This window comes from Triticum dicoccoides, chromosome 1A (assembly GCF_002162155.2).
Source record: "Triticum dicoccoides isolate Atlit2015 ecotype Zavitan chromosome 1A, WEW_v2.0, whole genome shotgun sequence".
Classification (NCBI taxonomy): domain Eukaryota; kingdom Viridiplantae; phylum Streptophyta; class Magnoliopsida; order Poales; family Poaceae; genus Triticum; species Triticum dicoccoides.
In genome coordinates, this window is record NC_041380.1 from 587,261,092 (window position 1) to 587,271,789 (window position 10,698).

A 10,698-nucleotide genomic window follows, 5' to 3' on the forward strand; every position below is an offset into this window, starting at 1 on the left:
GGGGCGGCGCGAGAGCTCGCCGTAGCTCGGGCGGCGAACGGCGTGCGGCAGCGGGGCGAGGTAGGAGAAAAGGCGGCCGGCGCGGGCGCCTCTGGCCCAGGCGGCGACGGGAGAGGGCCGGCCTTGGGCCCTCGCGGGCCTCGGCGGGAGTGGTAGTGATGTGGGGCTCGCGGGGCTGACATGGTGGCGGCGGAGCAGGTCGGACAATGGCCGGCCCGGCGGACTTTGTCCGGCGGCGGCGGGAGGGGATGGATCTAGGGTTTCGGGAGGAAGGGGAAGAAGAAATTCGGGGGTGTCTTTAAATAGGCATAGAGGGAGCTAGGAGAGTCCAAATGAGGTGCGGTTTTCGGCCACACGATCGTGATTGAACGATCTAGATGATGGAGAGGGTTTTGGTGGGTTTTGGGCCAAAATGGAGGGGTGTTGGGCTGCAACACACACGAGTCCTTTTCGGTCCCTCGGTTAACCGTTGGAGTATCAAACGAAGTCCAACTGGTACGAAACTTGACAGGCGGTCTACCAGTAGTAAACCAAGACCGCTTGGAAAGTCTTGGTCCAATCCGGAAATGTTTAATCCCCACACACAAAAGAAAGGTAGAAATGACCACCGGAGGAGAACGAAGCGCCGGAATGCAAAACGGACAACGGGGAAAATGCTCAGATGCATGAGATGAACACGTATGCAAATGCAATGCACATGATGACATGATATGAGATGCATGACAACGATAACAACACACGGAGACAAAAACCCGAACCCGAGAAAATAAAATAACTTAACGCCGGAAACGGCAAGAGTTGGACTACATATTGGGAAAATCATATCCGGGGTGTTACACCAACTCTGGCTGGCACCGGGGCGAACAGTGATGCAACTATAATGAAATGCGTAGATAGTTCCCCGAGCATCGCTCGGGTTTATCCATGCTTGCGTAGTGCAAAAATATGTGGGTGAAGAGCTCACATTGATTTTTGTGTAGTCGCGGTCGTCGAAGACAGCCGGCGTGGCTCGGCACTTGCGGAGTGCGTCGGCGCACCCGCTGGGTGTATCCTTCGAGCCCCCGGGTGCTCGAAGGGGGGGGTCCCGGCCGGTCAGGCTCGACCCGCCAGGCGGTGAGGCGGCTTGCAGCGCCCTTTTTTTCTTTTTCTCTTCTATCTGCTGCTGGCAGCTGGAAAAAACTCTTCTCTTGTCTGCAATCTTCGCGGGGGCGCGCCAGCGCACCCGCTGGGTGTAGCCCCCGAGATTCAGGCCGACTGCTGAGCAGTCGGGCCGGATCTCCCGGTGACTACTTTATCTTCTTCTTCGCGGGGGCGCGTCAGCGCACCCGCTGGGTGTAGCCCCCGAGATTCAGGCCTACTGCTGAGCAGTCGGGCCGGATCTCCCGATGACTACTTTGTCTTCCTCTTTTTCTTCTTCAGCCGGCTGGGCACTTCTTTTTGTGTCCGACTCCACGCGAGCAGTCGGATGCACAGTTTTTTTCAGCCGGCCCTGGACTTTTCTCTACCAACCGGCAGTAATTTTGCCCCGCGGGCAACCAACCAATTTCTTTCTTTTTCAGTTCTCTAGCTAGCCATCCAGTTCTCTCTGCTCCTTTCGCGTGGGGAGGCGGCAGCGGCCAGCCGGCGTGGGGAAATCGGCCAATGCGGGGCGGCGACCCGACGGGCGCGCGGGGGCCGACAAGGGCTGGAGCAGAGCGGTCGGGCCAAGGGCGGAGGTGCCGGCGATCTGGTGGCCGGGTGCTGCAGGAGGCGGGGGCCGGGTCGCGGGGAAGCCGGACCAGGGTGCGGCAGAAGCCGGCTTGCCGGGTGCGGCAGAAGGCGGAGGCGGTGGCTGGGTTGCGGGGAAGCCGGCCACGGGCCAAGTCAGCGAGCAGCAGGCTAAAACCAGCAGGCGGACGGGCCGGGACGGGGAGCCGGTAGGCGGCTGGGTAGCGGGCGGAGCCGGCGGGGGTCGCTGGAGGAGCCGGACCGGCGTGGTAGGCGGAGCCGGACGGAGCCGCGGGCCGGCCGAGGACGGGGCGGAGCAGGCGCAGCCGGAGCCGGCTCGGTGCGAGGGGCCGGACAGAGGGAAAGAGCCGGCCGAGTCCGGGGCGGAGTGGGCGCAGCCGGAGCCGGCGTGGCCGGGATGCGGAGGCAGCCGAGGCCGAGGCAGAAGCCGGCCGCGGGCGGAGCAAGGACGAGGCATGGCTCGAAGGAAACCGGCATAGGCCGCGAGCCGGCAGGCGGGGCGGAGGAAACCAGCGTGCGCGGACGCGGGGCAGCCAGCACGGGGTGGATCCAGCCGCGGAGCAGCCGGCGACGAGCGGGCCAGGCGCGCGCTAAGAGGGACGGTCGGGCCGGCACCGCGGCTCTGTTAGAGGCCGAGCGAGGACCACGCGCGGAGGAGGGAGGCGACGCAGTGGTGCGGGCGTCATGCTGGCCAGGCACGAGAGGAGCGAGGCAGGCGCGGGGGCGCACGCGCGGCACCGGCGCTACTGGATTTTGCCACGGCTGCGGTGGCTTTAGGCGGAACACGCGGAGCAGAGCGAGCAGCGTGGAGATAGCAGCAGCAAACCAATGTCACTGTTTGGGTATGTACAGTGTTGCATGGGTAGTGTATAGGCAATATCTGGTTAATGGTTTGACCATTGTTTTGACTTGCTCTAGCTAGCTTGTATGGACAAAATATGGAGGAGCGAAAGCGCATTCCGGCCAGAGTAAGGCGCAGCGCAGAGAGGAGCAGACGCAAGCCGCGCGTGGATGGTCATGGCCGACCGAAACGAGGCCTCGCGCGCGGCACGCGCGCGGACAGATGGCTGGCGTTGCGATGGTGGTGACGAAGAGGCTGATGGCGAGGACGGCCACCCCTCGCGACCGCTCCGGGGGCCGGTCGATGTCGAGCCCCCGAGTGCTACCGGAGAGACGGCATGACACCGCGGCGGAGGCGATGAAGAAAAAAGGGTCCTGCCCGGACAATGAAACCAGCAGCAGCGCGGTAGCATAGTACCGCACCACGGTGGGCGCCAACTGTCATGGTATTCTCACGGGGGGCTTGCGAGTCGACAGATGCCACAAGGGCTTAGTGTGAGGGTAAGACTGCTGCTGATAGGACCGAGAGCGAGTATGCGAGTAGCACGCGCTAGTTTACCCAGGTTCGGGGCTCTTCGGAGAGATAACACCCCTACTCCTGCATGTCTGAGTATATATCTAGGGTGTACATCGGGCAGTACAAAGTGCTCCTGGAGCTGTATCTGGGATCAGTGTCATGGGCATCTGACTCTGTATATGTGTGCGTCCGGAGTGAGCATGCATGCTCTAGTGGCCAAGCATGGCCATGGGGAGTGTGTGGCCGTGGGAGTCCATCCCCTGGATGGATGGATGTGTGTCCCTTTATATAGGAGAGGGTAGCTTAGGATGTAATCTTGTTAGTGGGCATGGGTAAGGCATGGTGCATGTCATGCTTGTCCCCTGGGTCATTTCATAAATAGTGCCAGGGGACAAGTGACACTGTACATGATGGCGTCGCGGTACGGTTGTCTTGTCCGCGGTATGGCCGTCTCGTCGGGGTCTTGTCGGTGTCGGGTCGAACTGCGGTCGGCAGCCGGCTGGTCGGCGCAGTCGGCAGCCGGCCGGGCAGAGCAGTCGGACGGGGAGCCGGCAGGAGCAGCCGGTCAGTCGGACTGAGGGGCTTTGCTAGCCCCGATGTCTTGAAATATTGTCTTGCCGTCTTCGGGGTACCCGTGGTCAATTACTCCGTCAATAGGCATAAGTATTGTGACATAATGTGTAATAACAGCCCATAATGCAATAAATATCGATATAAAAGCATGATGCAAAATGGACGTATCAACTCCCCCAAGCTTAGACCTCGCTTGTCCTCAAGCGAAAGCCGAAATCGAAAAATATGTCCACATGTTTGGAGATAGAAGTGTCGATAAAAGTAAAATACAGACATGAGGGCATCATGATCATTCTTAGAACCGCAACTTACATAATTCTTCTCATATGATTTCTTATGCTAGAGTATTAATTCAATCACAATTTCAAGTATGAATCGTAAACTTCATTGAAAACTAACAAACTATAATCTCAGTCATTAGAGCAATTGCAATTTATCATAACATAGGAAAGAGTCAATATATAAGAGCTTTTCAGCAAGTCCACATACTCAACTATCATATAATCTTTCGTAATTGCTCACACTCACGCAATACTTAGTTCATGAAAACTCACATCCAATTAGCCATATATACCAGGATCTTTCCAACATATTGTGCTTGCCATGACTCTTATGCAAGGTAGGAGATAAAAGTAAAAGATAGGCCCTTCGCAGAGGGAAGCAGAGGTTGTCATGCGCTTTTATGGTTGGATGCACAAAATCTTAATGTGAAAGAACGTCACTTTATATTGCCACTTGTGATATGGACCTTTATTATGCAGTCTATCGCTTTTATTTCTTCCATATCACACGATTGTATAAAGCTTATTTTCTCCCACACTAATAAGTCATACATATTTAGAGGATCTTACTCAATACATAGGTAGGTATGGTGGACTCTCATGGCAAAACTGGTTTAAGGGTATTTGGAAGCACAAGTAGTATCTCTACTTGGTGCGATGAATTTGGCTAGCATGAGGGGGAAAGGCAGGCTCGACCATGTTGGATGATCCATGACAATATAATTTATCTCAGATGTAAGAAAACATAACCCATTACATTGTCTTCCTTGTCCAACGTCAACTCTTTAGCATGTCATATTTTAATGAGTGCTCACAATCATAAAAGATGTCCAAGATAGTATATTTATATGTGAAGACCTCTCTTTCTTTATTACTTCCTATTAATTGCAACGATGACCAAAACTATGCTTGTCAACTCTCAACAACTTTTATTCATCATACTTTTTCTATGTGAGCTCATTACTCTCCATAAGATCCATATGATCTCTTTGTTTCCTTTTTATTCTTTCTCTTTTCTTTTATTCACTTAGGATCATGGCAAAATAATCAAGCCCTTGACTCAACACTAATCTTTATTATATATAGCTCACGGACTCGATTACATAGAGGGATCACAAAGCAAAACTCAAAACTACATCATGCCATAAACTTTATTCTACTAGATCAAGATATTATCAAAAGGATCAAACTACGAAAAAGGTAAAGATAAAAGTGATGGTGATACGATATCGGGGCACTCCCCCAAGCTTGGCAGTTGCCAAGGGGAGTGCCCATACTAGATACTCAATTCTTCTTTGTTGGTGAAGAAGGTGATGGTTTTGTTGATGGCGTAGGCTTCTTCCTTAATTTGTGCTTGAGGACAAAATTTTGGTCCCTTAGGTCCTCGATCTCCTGTTCCAGGCTCAGTATCTTTTTGCATAGTTCCAGCTTGTTTTCTTGCAAAAGGTGAAAAGGGATAAACTCGATCTTAGGTTTCTTTACTCTATCCGGGAGGCTTGACTTTTTGAACTCAACATGCATGTCCCCAGGTTGAGGTAGTGGGACTTCATCTTCATCTGAGCTCGTATCCTCCTTTCCCTTGGGTTCATAGTCCTCTTCTTCTTCCGTAGTCCAACCACAATGCTCCACATCCACATAGACCTTAGGATCTGCAAGGTAATCAGCCACATAGCTTTCTCCTTCCGAATCCTGGAACGACATGTTGCTCTATCTGCAGCGGGACAGCTCAAAACAAAGACAAGAGATATTTGCGTGATATGGGAGTCAAAACCTCTGGGAGATTATATAATGAATTTTTACCGACTAGAATACGAGTCGTGTACAAAAACGGAGTCCGGAGGGCGCACGAGGTGCCCACGGGGTAGGGGGCGCGCCCAGGAGGGTAGGGCGCGCCTTCCACCCTCGTGGAGGCCTCGTGTCCTTCCCGGACTGCTTCTTATTTTTCTATTTTTCTAAATATTCCAAAACGGAGAGATATTGCCTTAAAAACTGTTTTGGAGTTGGTTTACTTACCGTACCACATACCTATTCCTTTTCGGAGTCTGAAACGTCCCTGAAGGTGACCCTTATGTATTCCTCCGGGGTTACGGTTTCAATAACATTGGTTTCAACATTTGTGGGATTACCTGAGATATAATGTTTGATTCTTTGACCGTTCACCACCTTCGGATTTGTGCCTTCAAAGTTGTTGACTTTTGTTGCACCGGAACGATAGACCTCCTTGATAACGTAAGGACCTTCCCATTTAGAGAGAAGTTTTCCTGCGAAAAATCTTAAACGAGAGTTGTATAGCAATACATAATCACCTACATTAAACTCACGCTTTTGTATCCTTTTATCATGCCATCTTTTAACTTTTTCTTTAAACAACTTGGCATTTTTGTAGGCTTGGGTTCTCCATTCATCGAGTGAGCTAATATCAAATAACCTCTTCTCACCGACAAGTTTAAAATCATAATTGAGCTCTTTAATAGCCCAATATGACTTGTGTTCTAGTTCGAGAGGTAAGTGACATGCTTTTCCATAAACCATTTTATACGGAGACATACCCATAGGATTTTTATATGCAGTTCTATAGGCCCATAATGCATCATCAAGTTTCTTGGACCAATTCTTTCTAGACCTATTGACAGTCTTTTGCAAAATTAATTTGAGCTCTCTATTGCTCAATTCTACTTGACCACTAGACTGAGGGTGATAAGGGGATGCAATTATATGATTAACATCATACTTAGCAAGCATTTTAAGGAAAGCACCATGAATAAAATGTGAACCACCATCAGTCATTAAATATCTAGGGACTCCAAATCTTGGAAAAATAACTTCTTTAAGCATTTTAATAGAAGTGTTATGATCAACACTACTAGTTGGAATAGCTTCTACCCACTTAGTAACATAATCAACAACAACTGAAATATGTGTATATCCATTAGAGGCAGGAAAAGGTCCCATATAGTCAAAGCCCCAAACATCAAATGGTTCAATAACGAGTGAATAGTTCATAGGCATTTCTTGACATCTACTAATATTACCTATTCTTTGGCATTCATCACAAGATAAGACAAACTTACGGGCATCCTTGAAGAGAGTAGGCCAATAAAAACCAGATTGCAATACCTTATGTGCAGTCCTATCTCCAGCATGGCGTCCTCCATAAGCTTTGGAGTGACACTTGCGTAGGATCTGTTCCTGTTCATGCTCAGGTACACAACGTCTAATAACACCATCTACTCCTTATTTCTAAAGATGTGGGTCATCCCAAAAGTAATGCCTCAAATCATAGAAGAACTTTTTCTTTTGCTGGTATGTGAAACTAGGTGGTATAAACTTAGCAACAATGTAATTAGCATAATCAGCATACCATGGAGCAGTATGAGAAGCATTTATGACATTTAATTGCTCATCAGGAAAGCTATCATCAATAGGTAGTGGGTCATCAAGCACATTTTCTAACCTAGACAAGTTGTCTGCAATGGGGTTCTCAGCTCCCTTTCTATCAACAATATGTAAGTCAAATTCTTGTAGCAAGAGAACCCATCTAATAAGTCTAGGTTTAGCATCTTTCTTTTCCATAAGATATTTAATAGCAGCATGATCAGTGTGAATAGTTACTTTAGAATCAACAATATAAGGTCTGAACTTATCACAAGCAAATACAACTGCTAAGAATTATTTTTCAGTAGTAGCATAATTTCTTTGAGCATTGTCTAGGGTTTTACTAGCATATTGAATAACGTTTAATTTCTTATCAACTCTTTGCCCTAGAACAACACCTACAGCATAATCACTAGCATCACACATAATTTCAAAGGGTAAATTCCAATTAGGTGGCTGAACAATAGGTGCAGAGATCAATGCTTTCTTAAGTATTTCAAATGCTTCTACACAATCATCATCAAAGACAAATGGTATATCTTTTTGTAATAAATTAGTCACAGGCCGAGAAATTTTTGAGAAGTCCTTAATGAACCTCCTATAAAATCCGACGTGACCAAGGAAACTTCTTATACCTTTGATGTCCTTGGGGCATGGCATCTTTTCAATAGCATCAACCTTGGCTTTATCAACTTCAATACCTCTTTCAGAAACTTTATGCCCCATGACAATACCTTCATTAACCATAAAGTGGCACTTTTCCCAATTCAAGACAAGATTAGTTTCTTCATATCTCTGCAAAACTCGATCAAGGTTGCTCAAGCAATCATCTAAAGAAGATCCATAGACGGAGAAATCATCCATGAAAACCTCACAAATCTTTTCACAAAAGTCAGAGAATATAGCCATCATGCATCTTTGAAAGGCAGCAGGTGCATTACATAAACCAAAAAGGCATACGTCTATAAGCAAAAGTACCAAAAGGGCAAGTAAAAGTAGTCTTTGATTGATTCTTGGCTGACATAGGTATTTGAGAGAAACCATAATAACCATCTAGAAAGCAAAACTGTGTATGTTTGGATAATCTTTCTAGCATTTGATCAATAAAAGGTAAGGGGTAATGATCCTTTTTAGTGGCCTTATTTAATTTGCGAAAATCAATTACCATCCTATAACCTGTAATAATTCTTTGAGGAATCAATTCATCTTTATCATTAGGAACGACATTAATACCTCCCTTCTTAGGGACACAATGGACAGAACTTACCCACTGACTATCAGCAACGAGATAAATTATACCTGCCTCAAGGAGCTTTAGTATTTCCTTTCTTACCACTTCTTTCATTTTAGGATTCACCCGTCATTGATGATCACGAACTGGTTTAGCATCTTCTTCCAAATTTATTTTATGTTGACATGGAGTGGGACTAATGCCCTTAAGATCATCAAGAGTATACCCAATAGTAGCACGGTGCTTCTTCAGAGTTTTCAATAATCTCTCTTCCTCATGCTTTGAAAGGTTAGCACTAATAATAACATGATATATCTTTTTCTCATCAATATAAGCATATTTAATAGTATCAAGCAACGGTTTAAGCTTAAACACGGGATCACCCTTGGGTGGAGGAGGATCCCCTAGGATTTCAACAGGCAAATTGTGTTTCAGAATAGGTTCCTGTTTAAAGAATACTTCATCTATTTCTCTTCTTTCATTCATAAACATATCATTTTCATGGTCTAGCAAATACTGTTCTAAAGGATCACTAGGAGGTACACAATAGAAGCAAGACCAATAATTTCATCCTTACTAGGTAATTCTTCTTCACGGTGTTGTCTACTAAATTTAGAGAAATTAAATTAATGAGACATATCATCTAAACCGATAGTAACAACATCCTTTTTGCAATCTATCTTAGCATTAACAGTGTTCAAGAAGGGTCTACCAAACATAATTGGACAAAAGCTATCTTGTAGGGAACCAAGAATAAGAAAATCAGCAGGATATTTAGTTTTCCCACACAAGACTTCAACATCTCTAACAATTCCCATTGGTGAAATAGTATCTCTATTGGCAAGATTAATTGTGACATCAATATCTTCTATCTCAGCAGGTGCAATATCATGCATAATTTCTTTGTATAAGTTGTAAGGTATTGCACTAGCACTAGCACCCATATCACATAAGCCATGATAACAACAATCTCCTATTTTAACAGAAATAACAAGCATGCCTACCATAGGTTTGTTTTATCTTTAGCACAGGGTTTAGCAATTCTAGCAGTCTCATCAAGGAAATGAATAACACGCCCATCAATATTATCAGACAAGAGATCTTTAACAACAGCAATATCAGGTTCCGCTTTAATTTGCTCAGGAGGTGTACAATTTTTAATATTGCTTTTACGAACCACAGTTGAAGCTTTAGCATGATCCTTTATCCTAACAGGGAAAGGTGGTTTCTCAACATAAGAAGTAGGAACAATAGGATCATTATAAGTGATAGTCTTTTCTTCAACTTTAATAGGTGCAGCTACTTTTACTTCTATGGGAGGAATATATTTAAACCACTTCTCCTTGGGGAGATCAACATAAGTAGCAAAAGATTCATAGAAAGAAGCTACTATCTCAGAGTCAAGTCCATATTTAGTGCTAAATTTACGGAAAACACCGGTATCCATAAAAGATTTAACACAATCAAACTTAGGTGTCATACCTGACTTCTTAACTTCGTCGAGGTCCCAATCTTCAGAGTTGCGTTTAATTATTTCCAATAAATCCCATTTGAATTCAATAGTCTTCGTCATAAAAGAGCTAGCACAAGAAGTATCGAGCATGGTGCGATTGTTATCAGAAAGCCGAGCATATAAATTTTGAATAATCATCTCTCTTGAGATCTCATGATTGGGGCATGAATATAACATTGATTCAAGCCTCCCCCAAGCTTGAGCGATGCTTTCTCCTTCGCGAGGCCAAAAATTATATATATAATTGCGATCACGATGAACAAGATGCATAGGATAAAACTTCTCATGGAATTCCAATTTCAATCGTTTGTAGTTCCATGACCCCGTATCATCACATAGCCTATACCATGTTAATGCATCTTCCTTCAAAGATAAAGGGAAGACCTTCTTCTTAACAACATCTCCGGGTACACCTGCAAGCTTAAATAATCCACAAACTTCATCCACATATATTAGGTGCTCATCAGGATGCTTTGTTCTATCTCCTGCAAAAGGATTATCTAGCAGTTTTTCTATCATACCCGAAGGAATTTCAAAGAAAACATTTTCATTTTCAGTAGGTTCAGTAGGTTGAGGAGCAACTCTTTGCTCTACTGGTCAGGGTGAAGATACCCCGAACAAGCCCCTCAGAGGATTACTT